Source organism: Ovis aries, chromosome 13 (genome assembly GCF_016772045.2).
Source record: "Ovis aries strain OAR_USU_Benz2616 breed Rambouillet chromosome 13, ARS-UI_Ramb_v3.0, whole genome shotgun sequence".
NCBI lineage: Eukaryota > Metazoa > Chordata > Mammalia > Artiodactyla > Bovidae > Ovis > Ovis aries.
This window is the reverse complement of record NC_056066.1, coordinates 11365614-11385081: the sequence shown is the minus strand read 5'-3', so window position 1 is coordinate 11385081 and position 19468 is coordinate 11365614. Positions and strand designations below refer to the sequence as shown.

At 45.5% G+C, this 19468-nt stretch overlaps 1 protein-coding gene and 1 long non-coding RNA gene across 7 annotated transcripts in view; one reads left to right on the top strand and one right to left on the bottom strand.

Moving 5' to 3' along the window:
- Nucleotides 1-1837: 1837 nt before the first annotated feature.
- LOC121816297 (uncharacterized) lies at nucleotides 1838-9551 on the bottom strand. Of its 2 annotated transcripts, XR_006055817.2 has the most exons (3): nucleotides 9433-9551; nucleotides 8947-9210; nucleotides 1838-7680 (listed from the first exon to the last, which is right to left on the bottom strand). It is a non-coding gene; the product is annotated as an uncharacterized LOC121816297 (long non-coding RNA). The 2 variants fall into 2 exon arrangements; XR_006055816.2 differs by having other exon boundaries at nucleotides 8947-9551.
- Nucleotides 8083-19468, top strand: part of PRKCQ (protein kinase C theta) — a 158940-nt gene continuing 147554 nt past the window's right edge. For 2 of the 5 annotated variants that reach the window (XM_060397178.1, XM_060397179.1), the window contains exon 1: nucleotides 8147-8248. The gene's annotated coding sequence lies outside the window, so the exon portion shown is untranslated. Of the gene's footprint in view, nucleotides 8249-8725; nucleotides 8801-19468 lie in introns of those variants that run through there. The other 3 variants (XM_060397180.1, XM_060397181.1, XM_042230440.2) reach the window with 2 other exon arrangements.

Below are 19468 nucleotides of genomic sequence, written 5' to 3'. Positions count from 1 at the left end.
AAAGGAAATATCCATTTGGATCTACTTAGAACATACAAGCAAATACAACTTTAAAGAAATAACCGGTCTCGAGCATCACTATTTGGGGCTAAAAACAAACACTGCAGGGTTGAAATGCCTGAGATGAGGGGTAAAATAGAAGCACACAGCACACACGTCTGACTCAGAGCACAGCCAAATATGGTCAATTTCGCCTCATTAGACCACTGTTCTAACCACTGAGAAAAAAAATTAGATTTTCATTTCATGAAATATTTACCTTAAATTGAATTGTTGAAACTATAGTACAGTCAGGAGAGAAGAAATTCTTGATTGCCAATATTTTCCTGTGCCATCAGGGTATGCTTTCCTTGAGAATATTTGAAATATTTGTGCCAGTGACTATATTAAATCAGCAAGAAGTACTAGAAGCAAATTACATTTCCCCCTCACTAATAATTAGAACTTTCTTTTAAATGGCATTTATTCTCAGCCTTTTATAGCTCAAAGAAATCTGACAGTATACTCCATGTAGTCTAAAATAAATCCCTCGCTTCATTTGTGTGTGTGTGTGTGTGTGTGTGTGTGTGTGTGTGTTAATGTTGAAATAAAACCATAAATAATGTGTTTGAGAAGGGTGGATTGAAGGAGAAGAGAGTAATGAGGGGCAGGTGCATAATTTGCTTTGCTCAAACTGGGAGACTGAGAGACAAGGCAGTTTACTCTAAAGCAATGTGCCTTTGTTGCTAGATTTTCAGATCCGAAGGCTCCTGTGGTATGTCCAGTTGTAGAACTGTAGTAATCAAATTTATAAATATGACCAAAGTTTCATCTCCGTGTCTCCCTCCTGGATTCACAGATTAATTCTCAGGTTTATTACTCTTTCCTGGGGAGGATTTCTCATCAAAGCGTATGGTCTGTTGGGCTTTCAGTTTGCCATTGTTTTTCCACTGGTGGAAGAGAATCATTAAAACAGTGCTCTGTGTAGATGACTCCGTCTAGTCAATATCCCTTTAATTTCAGGCAAAGTTTTACATCCATTTGGGCTGTACTCATTTTGCTAATACAGCTGAACTCACCAAATCCAAAATGTATCTGTGGAAGTGATCTTTCCTTTCACCCTAATTCTATCCTCAGATCTTATAAACACACCGTAAGTTCCACACCTGTACCCATGTGAAAACAACACTGAAAATGCTACCCTTCATTATCTGATCTGATAACTATGCTACTGAGTCTCGCTATGGCCAGGGCTGCCTTTGTTGCTGCTGCTGTTGCGCTGGGTCTTCAGTTGCTTTCTCTAGTTGGGGGGGGGGGGGGTGGTCACCAGCTAGCGGTGGTGCACAGGCTCCTCACTCCACCGGCTTCTCTCATGGCAGAGCGCAGGCTCCAGGTGCTCGAGCTTCAGTGACTGGAGCACACAGGCTCTCGGGCTGCAGAGCACAGACTCAAAAGCTGTGGTGCAGGGGTTAGTTGCTCCATTGCAGGTAGGATCTTCCTAAGGGACTGAACCCGTGTCCCCTGCATTGGCAGGCAGATTCTTATCCACTCTGCCACTAGAGAAGTCCCAGAGATGGCTTTTTAAAAATATGATGCCTAAAGATTTCAGAGGGCTTCCCTCGTCGTCCTGTGGCAAAAAAAAATCCACCTCCCAATGCAGAAGGCAGGGGTTTGATCCCTGGGTCAGGAAGATCCTGTGGAAAAGGAAATGGCAACCCACTCCAGTATCCTTGCCTGGGAAATCCCATGGACAGAGGAGCCTGGTGGGCTATAGTCAACGGAGTCGCAAATAGTCAGACACAACTTAATGATTAAACAACAACAAACAACAAGGATTTTAGACGCCAAAACCAAAACATGTTAGCAATATTGTATCTTTATAATTCTTTAAAAAAGAAACACTTTCATGCTCAGTTCATTTTTTATGATATAATAATAATTGATGCTCAAGAGAAATGATTTGCTCTAGATATTTACTACTTTATTACAGACTAAAATTTTTATTTGTTTTACTTTATATGGCTGTATTACTAAATGGGCACTTTGATACATTCTAATTCACAAACTGGCCATCCACACACGTGTTAACTATTCTTAGAATGCTGTATTCATCAGGACATCCATAAACATACACAATTCTTTTACTGTTCAGAATTGGGCTATAATTTTACCTCTTGTCTCTGTGTATGATGACAAAAATTAAGGCTCTGGGGGTCAGGAGACTGTAAGTCAAACCATACCCCACACAATGAGTCTGGTAAATCATGTATTTGCCCTCTGAGGTTCATCTGTCATTTCTGTGAAACGAAGAGGATATTACTCATCTCAAGGGATTTGTTGTAAGAATCAAATTAAATAATTGAAACAAAGTGCTGGGCACCAAGCCCGAACACATGCCATAAATGCATAGTGAGTGTTAGTCTGTGTTAGGTTCACGCATAGTCTCTTTCTTTAAAAAAAAAAAAAATTTATTTGGCTGTTCCAGGTCTTAGCTGTGGCACATGGGACCTAGTTGTCTGACCAGGGTTTGAACCCAGGCCCCCTGCAATGGGAGTGCAGAGTCCGAACCACTGGACAACCAGGGAAGTCCCCATCTCTTTCTTTAAATAGAGACATCACACCTACCTCCCTTACCTTGCCAAAGATTTTAAAATGAGCTTAACGTGACTAAGCACGTGTGAACATTGTTCCTTTTCTAATATAGGGTAAATTTTGCATTCTCCTTTCACCACTCCCCTCATGGTTTGGAAGAGTAGCTATCAATCTTATTACCAACAGTAATCAAGGTTTACTTACTCCCCAAGGGCAGGACCAATTTTTGCTTCAGGGTTTAGAGTTCTCATGTGGCAATAAAAATTTTCTAATGTTTGATTATCCCTTTTCTTCCCCAATTGCATGGCTAAATTTGGGCTGAAAGGGGAAAAAAAAAAATCTCCCTTTCCCTTGTCCAAGCTGTGGATTTAAAATACCTGTTTAGGGGACTTCTCTGGTGGTCCAGAGGTTAAGACTTACCCTTCCAGTGTAGGGGACACAAGTTCAATCCTGGGTCAGAGAACTAAGATCCCATGTGCCACATGGCATGGCAAAAAAAAAAAAACAAAAACCTTAAAAAACTACTACTACTACACTTTTTATTAGTAGTAGTGTTATTTTTATTGAGGTATAGTTGATTTATAATATTACTTTCAGGGGTTATTGTTCAGTTGCTAAGTCATGTCTGACTCTTTGTGATCCCGTGGACTGCACGCCAGGCTTCCTTGTCCTTCACTACCTCCCAGAGTTTGCTCAAACTCATGTCCATGGAGTCGGTGATACCATCCAATGATCTCATCCTCTGTTGACCCCGTCTCCTCCTGCCCTCAGTCTTACCCAACATCAAGGTCTTTTCCAATGAGTTGGCTCTTTTTCAGGCGTCCAACACAGTGACTCAAAATTTTTATAGATTATACTTCATTCAGAATTACTATAAAATAATGGTTCTATTCCCTGTGCTGGACAATGAAATAGGTGTTTCTGCATAGACCTCTTTTACCCATGGGGCTTCCCAGGGAGCGCCAGTGGTAAAGAATCCGATTGCCAGTGCTGGAGACATAAGAGACGTGAGTTCGAACCCAGGATCAGGAAGATCCCCTGGAGGAGGGCATGGCAGCCCACTCCAGTATTCTTGCCTGGAGAATCCCCATGGACAGAGGAGCCTGGCAGGCTACAGTCCACAGGGTCACAAAGGGCTGGATACAACTGAAATGACTTCATTATCATAGCACACTTTGACCCATAGCTCCTAGAATAACTTTGATATTTTCTGAACAAATTTACCCTAGACTCAATATGTTTATCAAATCTTCCATTAAGGTAGATCATTGTCTTACAGCTCCATGCTAATTCTTCTAGGGATTCAGGTGGGTCACTTTACAAACTCCTCAAGAAACTGTCCAAACTGGCTTCCTCCAAGTGGTGACTTCCTGTAAGAGGCAGAAGGGTCCTTGTGAAATTATCCTTTGTTCAAATTTTGGGGTCATATCCTTCTTTTCCCTAATACTATCTTTCTCCAAATTAAGGTTCATAATAAGAATGCTTTCTCTTTTCCAAATTTACTCATCTATGCATTATTCTCGGCTATGCTGGGTCTTTGTTGCTGTGCGGGCTTTCCTCTAGCTCTGGCAATCGGGGCTGCTCTCCAGCTGTGGTGTGCAGGCTTTTCATTGCGGTGGCTTCCCTCGTTGTGGAGCACAGGCTCAGAACTTGTGATGCATAGGCTTAGTTGCTCCATGGCATGCTGGGATATTCCCAGACCAGGGATCAAACCGGTATCTCCTGCACTGGCAGGCTGATTCTTCACCAGGGAAGCCCCAGAACATTTTCTTTTTATGGATGGTCAACTTCACAGAAGAATGCCAGAGCTGGTCTCTTCTGGAGATAATCACCCACCAGGTCCAAACTAAAAACGAAGAGATGTCTCAGGCACCCTTTCACAAATCCCAAGTTGAAGGAAGACGGAATGTGGTGTCTCCAGAGATAAGACTCAAGAGCTAAGTCATTCATTCCTTAGCTCTGAATCCAGAGCAGGAGTCCCCCTCTTTCCCAGCTAAAAGGAATGGAAGCAGCTGCCACTCAATTTATTTTCAGTATGATTCCAGGAAAGTTGAGAGCGGAAGCTGAAGTGGGGAAAGAAGCACAGAACCAACCGAAAGCTTGAGTGTGTTTAATGTAACCAGTGGAACCTCACCACCCACGTGTAAGCCCCTCCAGGAAACGCAATTTCCTCTTCCAGGAAACGCAATTTCCTCTTCCAGGAAATGCAATTTCCTCTTCCAGGAAATAAAGGTGTGGAGAACTTCTGAGCAGCAGCCACCTATAAAACAATGAGACAGAGTCTGATACAAAACAGAAATGCCTTGCAGCCTAGGGAAGGAGAGGCCAGCTCTAGGCTGCTGGGATCAGAAAGGTCTATAGGTATCTCTAGCACCTACATGGAATGAGAACAAAGAAGGAATATTTTCCCTTAGTTGCTATTCAAGACAAAACAAAACAAAAAAACTCTAGACACATGATGGATATTGTTTTAAAAGATACAGTGTTCAGATGAATGGGTTTCTAATTGTAGGACTATATGCTTATATGGTAGAGTAGCACACGTCTCCAGGGACCAATTGTCCCAGAGAGAAGGGGAAAGTGGAGGGTATGGTCAAGGAATACAGGCAGTATTCAACAGTGCCTAAGGGGCTGCTTCCAACTGGCCTGAATTGCAATCCTGGTTATGGTATTTTATTAACCGTGTGGTCACAGGCAAGCTGCCTAATCCTTCTAAGCTGCATTATTCTCATCCCTAACATAGAGATAACGATGATGACAGTGAGGATTTAATAGCTACATCTTAAGATTTTTTACGAGGATTATGTGAATAGTGCATCAAAAGTGCTCATCACAAAAATAATGAAAAAAAGAAGAGCTCATCACAGTGACTAACACATAGATAGCATATGGTGACGATTATCATCATTATTGTTTGAAACATTGTTTATTTTGGCTCGAGTTGCCACAAGGGGGTGGGGGCTTCTCCCTGAAGTGGCTTTTCATCGCTGGCCTCAGTAGCTGCAGTGCATGGGCTAGGAGTTGCAGTGAGTGGGCTCTCGAGCACAGGCCCAGCAGCTGCGGTGCTGGGGCTTAGCTGCCCTACGGCATGTGGCGTCTTCCTGGACCAAGGATCAAACCTGTGTCCCCTGCATGGGCCGGCAGATTCTTAACCACTGGACCACTACGGAAGTCCTATGTGAAACTTCTTAAAAGTCACTGACTACTGACTAAATTAAGAGGACATAAGACTTTCCCTCGAGTGCCTATTTGTATTGGGTTGACCAGGAAGCTCGTTGGGGTTTTTCTATACCATATTATGGAAATTTCTGGCCAACCTAATACTTAACCCCTTTCTCAAATGGTCAATGAAAACTCCAGCCATGAAGAATGGGTGGGTTTGCTGTCTCCTAGGCCCCGAAGCCTCTGGTGGCCTGCCATCTCACTTCTGTGTAACAAACTGTGTTGAAGAATGGCTAGGAGAGAACCAGGGGGCAGGTGTCTTGAACCAGGAGGTTTCTCTTCAGCATTCTGCAGAGAGAAGCCGGGCTGCTTTCTGGTTCTGTCACCTCGTTCTCAGCCATAGATACATTTTCCTACTAAATCTCAATAGCAAATATACAATGAGCACCTACTGTGTGCCAGGCTCTGGTGACGTCAACACAGCTGAGGTTCTCCCACCATCACACCTCTTGACTATGACCTTCCAGGGGTGGCAGCCTCTCTGTTGGATGATCCTGGCCTGAAGGTCTATTCAATGCTGTTCAGTTCAGTTCAGTTCAGTTCAGTCACTCAGTCATGTCTGACTCTTTGCAACCCCATGAATCGCAGCATGCCAGGCCTCCCTGTCCATCACCAACTCCTGGAGTTCACTCAGACTCACGTCCATCGAGTCCGTGATGCCATCCAGCCATCTCATCCTCGGTCGTCCCCTTCTCCTCCTGCCCCCAATCCCTCCCAGCATCAGAGTCTTTTCCAATGAATCAACTCTTTGCATGAGGTGGCCAAAGTACTGGAGTTTCAGCTTTAGCATCATTCCTTCCAAAGAAATCCCAGGGTTGATCTCCTTCAGAATGGACTGGTTGGATCTCCTTGCAGTCCAAGGGACTCTCAAGAGTCTTCTCCAACACCACAGTTCAAACGCATCAATTCTTCAGCGCTCAGCCTTCTTCACAGTCCAACTCTCACATCCATACATGACCACTGGAAAAACCATAGCCTTGACTAGACGGACCTTAGTCAGCAAAGTAATGTCTCTGCTTTTGAATATGCTATCTAGGTTGGTCATAACCTTTCTTCCAAGGAGTAAGTGTCTTTTAATTTCATGGCTGCAGTCACCATCTGTAGTGATTTTGGAGCCCCCCCAAAAATAAAGTCTGACACTGTTTCCCCATCTATTTCCCATGGAGTGATGGGACCGGATGCCATGATCTTCGTTTTCTGAATGTTGAGCTTTAAGCCAACTTTTTCACTCTCCTCTTTCACTTTCACCAAGAGGCTTCAATGCTGTTAGATACTGATAAATGCAGGAGAGGGCCTACTTCTCAGGGAATATATTCTTATCTTTAAAAGGTGTGTGTGTTTGCTCTGCAGGGTTCATACAGATTAGGAGAACAAGCCAGCATATCTGACTTCCCAGCCCCGGCCTGCCACAAGGCAGCAATGGGAACTAAGTTACCAGATCCTTCTGGGCCTCAGGTTTTCTTCATCTTTAAAAGCCTGGAACTAGCTGTAGTCTGAGGTGTTTTTCATCTGACAGTCTATACTTCCGTGATCAGAAGCCAGCTGATCCAAGCTGAGGCTCTTCCATACCTTTTTAATTTCCCTCCCTCCCCCCCAAAAAAGAAGAAAAGGACTATTGTTCTATTTCTTAAGCTAATCTGGGTTTAGTATATTAGAGCAACAAGCACTTTAACCAAGTACATTTTAATCATTTTGCGTAATAATTCAGAGGGAACAGGCCTGCAGTGCTGGTAACCAGTAGTCTATCTGAATGAAAAATTTCTTCTCTAGAGCACAGAACAAAAGCACCCCACTTATCCTCAGCCGGACCATCAGGACCACCAGCCAGGCATGAAAGTCCTCCAATGACGATGACACCGGTAAAACATTACACTGCAGCTTCAAGGGCTGTCAAATTTAAAGCAAGGCAACTTAGGAAATGATACAAAACAAAAAACAAAAAACAAAAACCAGAAAACGGTGCAGAAACAAAGTCAGAGGTCGGGTTATCCAGCACCAAATCTTTCTCCCATGGGGCATTTTAAAAGAACAGGGTTCACCAGCCCTTTCTAGTGGAAAGGCTGGCAAACAGCTGAAATTTTTTTTTTTTTTTTTTTTTTAATCTGATGACCTTGATCCTTCCCGTGGGAAGGCTCCTTTCGCTTTTCGGTTGGGTTAGATGGAGAGTCACGTGGTCTCGGGCGCCTCTGCCCGCGCGCAGCTCAGCATCCCCGGCGCGGGGATGGGACCAGGTCTCGGGGCCGGAGCCGCTGCGAGCGGAAGCGCGGGGCGCAGCGCGGGGCGGGCCCCGGAGGAGAGCGGCGCGCGGCGGGCGGTGCGCGGGCCGCGGCTCCGGGGCGGGCGTCGGGGCAGCCGGCTCGGCGGCGGGGCCTCGGGGTGACGAGCGCCCCCTGGCCCGCGCCGCCCGCGCCCGCGCCGCCGCCCAGCTGAGCGCTGCGACCGGCGCCACCGGCAGGTAGGTCCCCGCGCGGGTCGCCGACCGATCGGGAGGGCAGGGCGCCCTGCGAGGGGCGCGGGGAGTGGGGCGGCCACCCAGCTCGGGCTCCGAGCCGATCCGGGACGGGGCGGGCAGCGGGACCGTGGACTCGGAAAGGGCGACAAGCGCCGCAAACTTTGGGTCTCCTTTCCGCGGTTTGTGGCGCGCGGGACGCCGGGGATGCGCGGACCTTGGCCCGGAGGAGGCCGTCGGGGCCAGGGGCTGGGCGCCTCCGCTTCCTTCTGGGCTCCTCTCTCACCTAAACTGGGGGGTGGGAGGGAGCAAAGGAAGACGGCGGCGGAGAGTTTACTGTTTCCCGCACGCCCTGGGAAGGAGAGGTGTGTGACGCGGTGGCAGCCTGTCCACGGAGGAAAATAAGTTTTCTTGGCGTTTGCTCGAGAAGCAGACGGGGCTGCCAACACTCGCTTCTAAACTAAGCCAAGTTTCTTTCCAGGGGCCTGGGGCAGGAGGAGGCCGGTTTTGATAGATGTCAGAAAACAAAAATCTGGTGCTCAATCCTGTAACCTTGGGGTGAGAATGTTTTTCAGCTTTGGGGGCCACACGTCAAGAAACTAGAGCTACTGCCTTTATATTTTATTCGGTTCTAAAGTGCTCGGGTTATCAGTGTGAAATGGACCTTTCACGCTAAGGACGGTGTTCCCTGCGGGCGGGCTCACCTGGGAGATGCTGGGGTTTCTGCAAGGAGAAAGCTTTGTCTCTGGGCTTGTCCTGCTCAGAGCGGTGCTGATGAAAGATGATTCAGTGGTGGACCGAGCTGACCAGGAGGGGACTAGTGACACGGGCGGGGGAGAATGAGAAGGCGCCTCTCTGCTCGTCCATGGAATGGTCCACCCCCAGGTAGGGAGAGCGTGCAGGTCCCTTTCTGAACACAGGTCTGGTTGTTGTTGTTCTCTAGAAGCTGTGACCACCACCGTCCTTTCCTGGTGGGGAAATTTGATAAACAAGCCCTATTACTAAAATGGTGATGCTCCACTCCCGCCCCACACCCCAATCCTGTGAATTACCATCTTCATTTCCCCCCGAACTTATCTTTTAACTCTTGTAAAATGGCAGTCTCACGGCCAGTGCTTTAATCTTTTTTTAAAAAAATGCTGTGTCCCCTGGGAAGGAGGGTGACATTTACTAATTTGGTTGCAAATTACTTCTGAAGTTGGTGCGAGGCTGTTTAGAATCCCTCGGAGATCAGCACTATTGTTTGAAGCAGGTGTCTGCCGCAGACTCTTCTTAGTCTTTCTCATGTCGATTGAACGTACATATATTTAAACATGCGGCATAGGAAGAGCTTCTAAAACCTTCAAAGCCTCAGCTGTGGAACTCCTCCAAGTTAGCAATTAAGTCTAAATTAAGTTGGTTTGTTTGGGGTTTTTTTTCCCCCACTCTCTCATAAACTTTTCTCTGATTTCACGAGCAACCTGTCCCCATCGCCAGCCTTTGTTTCGGCCCTCTGTGATTTTTCTTGTAAGCTTTTAAAATGTAAGCTTCCAGGGAGGACTCTCGTCACCACCCTCCGCCGTGTCGTGTTCACTTCCGCCACCGTCTTGTGCAGCGGTTGCTTGGGATGGCAGATGGCTCATGGGCAAGCTTCTTTGTCCTACCAGATCCTTCTCCCTTCTGCAGAAATTCCCTATTGTCTGTTTGAAAGATACATAGGCCAGTGCCTAGAACTTTCTTTTGTTAGAGGTGCCCCTGGCCTTTCATTTACGCAGAGATACTGTTCAGTTAGTCACACCTTGGTCCTTCTTCAGATCTCAAAGGTGCCTTTCAACACTGAAATGAGCTTTCTCTTGTTTGTAGCAGGTCCTGCAGGGGGTTTGGAGGGGGTGCTCCCTGGAATAGCCTGTTTCTCTCTGACTATTTCTATAAAGGTCCCTCTTGCAGTTGTAATATATTCCCTCTATTCTATGGAAAAGAGGCAATTCTTCTGTGTAGTGAGTCTGGTGTGTTACCTGAAATTCCATGTGGACTAGGTCCAGGATTTTTTCCAAGTGTGTGGCCTTATAGTACAAATCTGTAACTGGCATTCAGGAGTAAAGCTCCACAAAATCTCCTTACAATGTGGAATTTGATGACAGGACATTTGCCTTCTTTTTAAAATAGGAATTGGAATTAGTACTACCTGTTCTGAATGCATTTGCTTTGGAGTTACTGATTGTGTTGTTTGCCTCTAAAAGTATGGTTGATATAGTCATCTAATATAACTGTTAATAAGGATATTTTTGATTTCAGATGACATCCTTTTTATAGGGTTCAATCTTTTATCATTTCCCCAAGTAATTTTCACAAATCATTTCATTAAAATAAAAAAAATGGTTATATGATAAAAAGGCCGAGAGAACACATATGTACCATGTGAGTTCATATTTATATAAGTTTGTTGCCCAAAATCAGATTGTAATTATAAGCAAGGGAATTAGTCTTGTGACAACATACATAATGTTAAACTCATTCTTTCTGTTTCTGTCCATTAGTTTGGAAGTTTAAGCTTCTCATTTTCAAGCAGTCATGCATCCAGCTTTGCTTTTTAATACCTATTCTAGCTGTCAAGGCAGAAATCAGGAGCAAGTCATAGAAAAACATGATGTTGAGGCAAAAAGATTAATTGTGAGGTGTTTCCTTGCAATGATGGAAACCTCTTTCATTATTTTAACCTGTCAACCATTTGTACACGATTATTCACATTGCTCTGTCATCTGAGGCTATCCTTGAGACAAAATGAGAACCAGAAGTTTCTGAAATTAGGACTAGCAGAGCCAACGCCTGGAATCATAGATTTCTGCTCTGGGATTAAATTAGCAGATATTCAAAGCCACTCACTCTGGCAGTAGATACTCTATAGGCTGATGTTACCTTTTGATTTTTTTCCTTGTTTGGTTCAAATTTTTTTTCTTGGTGTGTTGTTGAATGACAGTGTTGTGCTCGTTTCAGGGGTAAAGCAAAGTGGTTCAGTTATACATGTACCTGTGTCTATCCTTTTCCAGATTCTTTTCCCATATAGGTAATACAGGGTATTGAGTCTAGTACCCTGTGGTATACAGTACATCCTTGTTGATTATTTTTTATATATCAGTATGTGTATGTTAATCCCAAGCTCCTAATGTATCCCTCCACCCCACCCCCAGCATTTCCCCTTTGGTAACCATAAGTTTGTTTTTGAAATCTGTGAGTCTGTTTCTGTTTTGTAAATAAGCTCATTTATATAGCTTTTTTAAAAAATTATAACTTTGAATTAAGCTAATCCTATTCATGGTAATCAGAGCCAACAAAAGCAGTAAGACGTGATTTATTGATGTATTAGTACTTATAATTTATGGGCCAGATATTATATGGCACATAATTTTACTTGTATCTGGTAAATATTAGTCTCATTCAATCTTTGCAAAGTTTTTATGAATTTGATATCACCATCATTATCACCATTGTTGTCCTTATCCTTGTTAGCATTCGCATTTTGCAGTTGGGGAAATGGAGGCTGAGGGAGGCTGAGTTATTTGCACAGTTCTTAACAGCTGATAACTGTTAGAATCAGGCCTGTGTGATTGCCAAGCCTTGCCAAAAACCACAGAGCTGGATAACCTACCAATTAAATTTTGTAAATTGCGATAAAAATACACCTGACAAAATCTGCCATCTTAATCATTTTTAAATTTTAAACAGGTCAGTGGCACTGAGCACATTCACACTGTCACGCAGCCATCACCACCATCCATCTGCAGAGCTCTCTTCATCTCGCAAAACGGAAACTACCCCATTGAACAATTCACTCCCCATTCCCCCTTCCTTCAGCCCTTGGTTCTACCTTCTATCTCTGAACTTGGCCCCTCTAGCTGCTTTGTATAAATGGGATCGCACAGGATTTGTCTTTTTGTGAGTTGCTTGTTTTACTAAACTATGTCCTTCAGGTTCATCTGTGTTCTAGCCTATGTCAGAATTTCCTTTCTTCTCAAAGGCTGAATAACATTCCATTTTATCTACCATGGGTTCAATGGACACGAGTTTGAGCAAACTCCAGGAGATGGTGAAGGACAGGGAAGCCTGGGGCACCAGAGTTGGACACGATTGAGCAACTGAGCAACAACAGTATCTCCCACAATGTGTCTACCACATTTTGTCTATCCATTCATCTGTTCCTAGTTGTTTGGGTTGCTTCCACATTTTGGCTTACGAATAAGGCGGCTATGAATATGAGTGTAAAAATATCACTTCAGATCTCTGCTCTAAATACTTGTGGCTGTATACCCAGAAGTGGAATTGCTGGATTAGATGATAATTCTGTGTTTGGTTTTTTGAGGAGCTGCAACACTGTTTTCCATGGCGACTGCACCAGGTTGCATTTCCACCAACAGGGCAGGAGGGTTTCAGTGTCTCCCATCCGCGCCCAAGCTCCTTACTTTCTGTTTGTTGATTGTTGCCATCCTAATGGGTGTGAGATGGTAACCAATTAACATTTTACCAAACCATTTGGTGCCCGACCTCAGGGGTTCATGGGTTGATGCTGCTTCTGAATTCATTAATTTTTTTTTCCTATCTCATCCTGTACTTATGTCCCTTTTTATTTTTTTCCTCTCTCTTTATTTCTTTTAACCTTGAAACATCCCAGACTTACAGAAAAGCTGTAATTGCAGTACAAAGGGGAAAATCCTTTTACCCTTTCAACCCTACTGATGATGTCTAAATAAGTTGCTGACCGGATGCCCTCTCACCTTATCGGTTCTTTCATGCGTGTTTCTTACAAATAGGAACATTCTCCCCCAGAAGCAGAGAATAGTCACAAAATTAGGAAATGAAGTTAATATGTCCCCTTTTTTAGTGCAGAATAATTGGAGGACTTAACGAGTCCAGCATCTCCTGCAGGACTAGGGAACCCACGGGCAGAAGGGCTTCTGCGCTCTAGAGAGGGCTGCCCCTACTTACATGAAGTTCCTTGTGGTTTAGCAAGGAGCAGTTGTCGAGAATCAGGTAAGCGTGGCATTCATTGTAATGATGCTAAATGTGCAGAACAGACCCTTTGCAGACAATTAAAGGTTGTCGTCTTGTATGTGACCAAAACAAGACAAATTACCAGGACAGTGGGGAAAACCAGAAAGTTGGTGGTTGTGCTTTCATCCACCAAGTTTTTGTTGGGAGCCTCAGAGCCACACACTGTGCTGTGTAACCATGGGTGAGATGCAACCAGGTAAAGGGGAAATTCTGAGTGTGATGATTTCGTCCTGTGTCATATCAGTTTATAGTATTATTGTGCACAACTGTGTTGCAGATTCATTTCCTCTTTGCTACTGTAAACTCCGAAAAGGCTGGCATTTGCCTGGAGCCCTTTTCCCAGCACCTACAGCAGGACTGGTGCCCGAGGAGCCCCCAGTGAACCCGCAGTGCAGAATGAGCGTGTGCATGCTGTACTGGGCACACGTGTGCCAAGGGGACACTAGATCTGGGGTGTCTGGGAAGGCATCCGGAGAAAGTGGCAGCGCAGCTGAGACCTGCTATGCAGGTGAGGATGTTTTGAAGGTGGGATTGCATTTTAGGATGGCCTGTGAGCGTGACATCCTAGTAAGGCAAAGGACAAACCCTGTCTGGTTTGAGCAGAGCAGTGAGGGAGGAGAATGGGGTGAGCCCAGACGCTTCCCTCTCAAAGTGTGTTGATCACTACCACATCAACTACCGCTCTTTAGTTGAAAGTACGAACAGCGGCCCCTTAATCACCCTTGGCTAGCCTGCCCTGTTACCGTCCCCAGCCCTCTGCATTGTTCACACTGGGCATATGCTAAAATAAGCACCTAGCCGGTAGAGTCCTGTTGCCAAGATATGGGTGAGTTTCCAAAGCAAGCCAGGCGCTGAGAATTCATGGTCAGATGACTCTTCACAGCCCAGGTGAGCAAGCGGCCGAGTCTTTCATGAAAGTCAGCTGACATGCCCTTCTTGCAGTTTGGGGAGAAATTCATGTCAGCTGTGTGGTAGCGTTTTTAGAGCGGTAGTTTTCAACTTTTTCCATCCTGTGGTCTGCTAATGTACTGTTTGCAGTGATACAGAGTTGGGCCTCTCATCTAGTGTTTTTTAAACTGCAGAGCACAATCATTATTGGATGGTGAGATTCGCATTGTGTTGCAACCAGCAAATCTTTCGACATGAAACGGAACAGAAAGACCAGCATGCATTTCATATAGCAAGAGTAAATAATTCATGAGATTTGGGATTGTGGAGTTTGGGACATGTGTCTTCTGATCATCCTAGACCTATGACCTTTAGTTTTCTGTAGCGTTCCTTTAAGTTGTAGAATCATACACTCTCTGGCCTGGAGGGAGGCAGAGGAAAGTGCTGTTGGTTGAGTGGGCATCACGCCACATGTCTGGGGTATGTGAGACATTTTCTCCTCAAGTCCTGCCTGTTGAGTGGCTCATCCACAGTTTATAGAGATGCTGAGGCGGGTTGAGGTCAAGAATCTTCATCAAGGGTCCCACAACAAATGACTAGCTGTGAACTCTGATCTCTTGGCTCCCAATTTAAGCTCCTTTTTCTGCCTCTGTGGGTTATATTCCCAAAGTTTGTTCATCAGTTGGCTGCTGGGGGAAGATGTCATCTCAGGGGGAGAGTCTTATAATCAGATTCCACGTTTGTTAAGAGGAATACGGACTTTGGGATGTGCCCTGTCAGCTTCTTAAGGAAAAAAAAAAACATCGCCTAGAAAAAAATAGTATTGATACAACAGACCAGAGATTGTGGGGCCTGAAGTCAACAAAGATGAAAACAGCCCCTCTGCCTTCCCCTTGAAGCGCCTCCCCACCCCGACTCAGGCTGGGAGCAGCAGCTTGGGTGGAGCCACATGAGCTGATGTGCTTTTCTTTCCAAAACTGGGGTCCCCAGGTCCACAGCGGAGTCGGAGTCCCATCTCCTCCCAGTGCGGAGCCAGAGGCTGCTGCGCTTCTAGTGGACAGAATCATGCAACTCTGCAAATTCGTGGCGTCGGGCCTCTGTGGTTTCCAGCGTCAGCCAGGCCCTCCCTCAGACTTTGCCCAGTCAACTCCCTGCCCCTGTAGAAAACAGCAGCCATTTCAGACCGTCTCCTGCCGCCACCATCCCCTCAGCCTGCTTCGCTGAGAAAACGGGAGTTTCCCTGATGGAAACAACCTCACCCTGTGATGACAGGGCTCCATGCCCAGCTCTGGATCACCCTCCCTTCCTTCTCCTTTTTATGATAAAAAAACAGAAGCCTCACCATCTAAGGTTCATTTCTCCACTGATGCTCTAGATTCCATTTCTTCTTCCTCTGTGGAAGGAGGAGGAATCTCATTCTCTTGATTTATCTCATTCTGCATCTGTATTTTCCTTACCCCGCCTGGTCCCACCTCACTGCACAAGCATGCTGAAGCCCCTTCCTTCTCGGAAGAAGAAGGCCATCCAGCCATGGCCTTCTCCTTCATCCTCTTCACAGCCAGCCTGCTTAAATTGTCCCCTGCCCCTGCTGCTCTGTCCTCACTCCCTGCCACGGCCAGACATCTGGCTCTGTTGCCTCTGGGATGTAACACATTCGTGCTCCCTTTTGCTTTATTGTTGTTCAGCCGCTAAGTCGTGTCTGACTCTTTGCAGTCCCACGGACTGTAGCCCATCAGGCTCCCCTGTCCATGGGTTTTTCTAGGCAAGAATACTGGAGTGAGTTGCCATTTCCTCCTCCAGGGGATCTTCCTGGACCAGAGATTAACAGGCAGATTCTTTACCACTGAGCCATCAGGGAAGCCCTCCCTTTGGCTGACTCTTGCTCAATTCCACTCCTTTCTTCCTTGACTTCTCTGCAGCAGATGGTGTACTGACCACCTCTGCGTTCTCGGAGCAACACCCTCATCCCACCCCTGCTTCCCGTTCTCCTTCCTTCCCCTCTTCTGCTTTGCAAGCTCCTGCTCTCCCTCCTTTCCCACGGAAGGTTGATGTTCCTCTGGATTCTCACTCCGTTACTCTGGTAACCTCGTGCTCACTGACCTGAATAGCCATCCCCTTGCTGACCACTCCCTAACAGTGACCTCTCCAGAGTCCTTTTGCGGCTGGCTGCTGAATGGGTGCATCTAGTACCGTGTGCCTCAGACTGCTTGCACGGTCTTCCCCTTTCTCTTCCCACAAGACAACCTCCTTCCTTTCCTGTCTGTGGCGCTGTCTCACCTGTTCTTGCACGAGCAGAAATCTGGATGTTTTCCGTGACTCCTCGCCTCCTCATTTCACCTCAAGCCAAGTTCTGGTAGACGCACACCCCTACGTATCTTTTATTCCACCCACCTTTCCCGCCCCGAATCAGGTCACCACCATTTCCCTTCTGGATCACCGCCAGAACCTCCTCCCTGGTCTCTGTTACTGTGGGTTGTTCTCCACTATGCAGCTTGGAGGATCCTTATAGAACCCAGATCTGAGCTTGTCATCACTCCTTGCATTAAACTCTGCAGTGGCTACCCAGTGTTATTTGAAATGAAACCTGGACTCTAACATGGATGTAGTTCAGTTGCTAAGTGGTGTCTGACTCTTTGCAACCCCATGGACTGCAGCACACCAGGTTTCCCTGTCCTTCACCATCTCCTGGAGTTTGCTCAGACTCATGTCCATGGAGTCAGTGATGCTGTCTAACCATCTCATTTTCTGCTGCCCTCATCTCCGATGAATATTCAGGGTTGATTTCTTTTAGGATTTGCTGGTTTGATCTCTTGCCGTCTAAGGGACTCTCAAGAGTCTTCTCCAAAACCACAGTTTGAAAGCATCAGTTCTTTGGCACTCAGCCTTCCTTATGGTCCAACTCTCATGTCCATACCTGACTATTGGAAAAACCATAGCTTTGACTATTCGGACCTTGTCACCAGTGATGTCTCTGCTTTTTAATATGCTGTCTAGGTTTGTCACAGCTTTCCTTCCAAGGAGCAAGCATCTTTTAATTTCATGGCTGCAGTCACCATCTGCAATGATTTTGGTGCAGAAAATAAAAATGTCTGCACAAGCGGGATCATCAATTCAGCAGGTTTTGCCTGTGGGTTTCTAGAATTACCTAGATACATTCTACTAGAAGTTCAGAGTTGAAGGTGACAGAAAACATTTTACATGCTTAAAGACAACTTCTTACAGGGAGAAACTCTGTCTCCCCATCGCTGTGGTGGACTTTTCTCCCCCATCACCCTCCCAGTTTCTCACCTTGCTGAGAAATGCCAGTAATGAAAGGAAAAGAGACCGAGTTAAGAATGATAAGGAAATAAAAAGTAATACTGAGATATTCCAAAATTTCCCCCTGCAAGCAAATGGATGAGGCAGGGGGTAAACATGGAATGCAGATACACAGAGAGCTCAAAATTATTTTAGTAAAAAGAAAATATCAAAGGATAAAAGAGATTAAAATGTAATAAAATGATGTTTTTAGGGTCTTTCAGAAGAAAACCATCATGATCTTAAACTTCATTAAGGAAGGTAAAAAGATAAAAAAGATCAAAAGTGAAGGATGAAATTCAAGAGTTAGGATGATAAAGGCCTGCCAAAGATTAAATAATTGAGAGCATTCAAAGAAAACTGTCTTAAAAGTAAAGAGTAATAAATTTGTTTTAAAAATATTTTTATCAGAGTATAGATGCTATATAATGCTGTGTTTCTGCTGTACAGCAAAGTGATTCAGCTACACATATACATATATCCCCTCTTTTGGGGTTTCTTTCCCATTCAGGCCACCAAGTTGAGTAGAGTTCCCTGCGCTGCCCAGCAGATTCTCAGTAGTTATCTGTTCCATACACAGTAGTGTATATGAATGTCAGACAGTCTGACACAACTCAGCAACTGAGCAACAACCACGCATGTCAGTCCCAGTCTCTCAGTTCATCCCACCCCTACGCCTGCCTTGGCATCCTTACACTTCTTCCCTTCATCTCTGGTTCTGCTTCTGCTTTGCAACTATGATCATCTAAGAGTCCTAAAGGAGATCACTTCTGGGTGTTCATTGGAAGGACTGCTGCTGAAGCTGAAACTCCAGTATTTTGGCCGCCTGATGTGAAGAACTGACTCATTTGAAAAGACCCTGATGCTGGGAAAGATTGAAGGCAGGAGGAGAAGGGGATGACAGAGGAGGAAATGGTTGGATGGCATCGCCGACTCAATGGCCATGAGTCTGGGTAAACTCCGGGAGTTGGTGATGGACAGGGAGGCCTGCTGTGCTGTGGTTCATGGGATCACAAAGAGTCGGACACGACTGAACGACTGAACTGAAATAGAGAGTCATAAATTCTGTAGGGCAACGGTCCCCAACCATTTTGGCACCCGTGATCGGTTTTGTGGAAGACAGTTTTTCCATGGATCAGGAAGTCAGGTGGATGGTTTCAGGATGATTCGAGAGCATTACATTTTTTGTGTCCTTTATTTCTAATCTAACGGCACTGATCTGACAGAGGTCTGCGGCCCAGAGGTCGGGGGCCCTTGCTTTAGGGGACTTACTGAAAGGTAGAATAACCAAAAATATGAAACCAGAGGAGAAAAACACATACTCTTTTAAAGAAGATTAAAAATAAATCCCAGCAGTAATAAAATGAGCACTCGCATGGGTTCCCAACAGCTAGTAAGCCATGGCTAAAACAATGTTAAGACAGGAGCTTAGGGTTTGGGCTTATACCTCAAAAGCCCATGTCACCTCAGTGGGATTTTGGAGGCAATTTTTACAGTACACTTCTGCATGGATGCCATCATGTTTTGGGGGAAATGCTGTGTGTGTTCCACTGGGACGGTTCCAACCTCGGGGCGGAGGGGGTGGGGTGGGTGGCAGTCACACCAGGGCAACTGAGGAGTTATGCTCATCTTTGTCTGCCAAACAAGGGAGATGCTTTTAATTGTGTGAGGCTCAGCATCCCTGCCCTCCAGAGCTCAACGGAGTCTCCACCCCAAGCACTCTGCTTTCCTCTGGGAAGCAAGAAGACCAGGTGGTACCCGGGTGCATTCCTCACCTTGTTCATGGAGCCTCTTCTCCGTCAGGGTCCATTTGGCCATTATCCAGGAGAGAGTCCTTTCCTGTTACATCTTTTCTATGTAGCTTGTGATGTGTTTCCTCTCCTTCTTCTGCTTTCTCGTGTCTCTGGGGATTTGTGATTCTATCTGACTCATAAACAGAGCTCAATAAAAATATTTTTTTCTAATTTTGATATATTTGGCTATGCTGGGTTGGAGAAGACAATGGCAACCCACTCA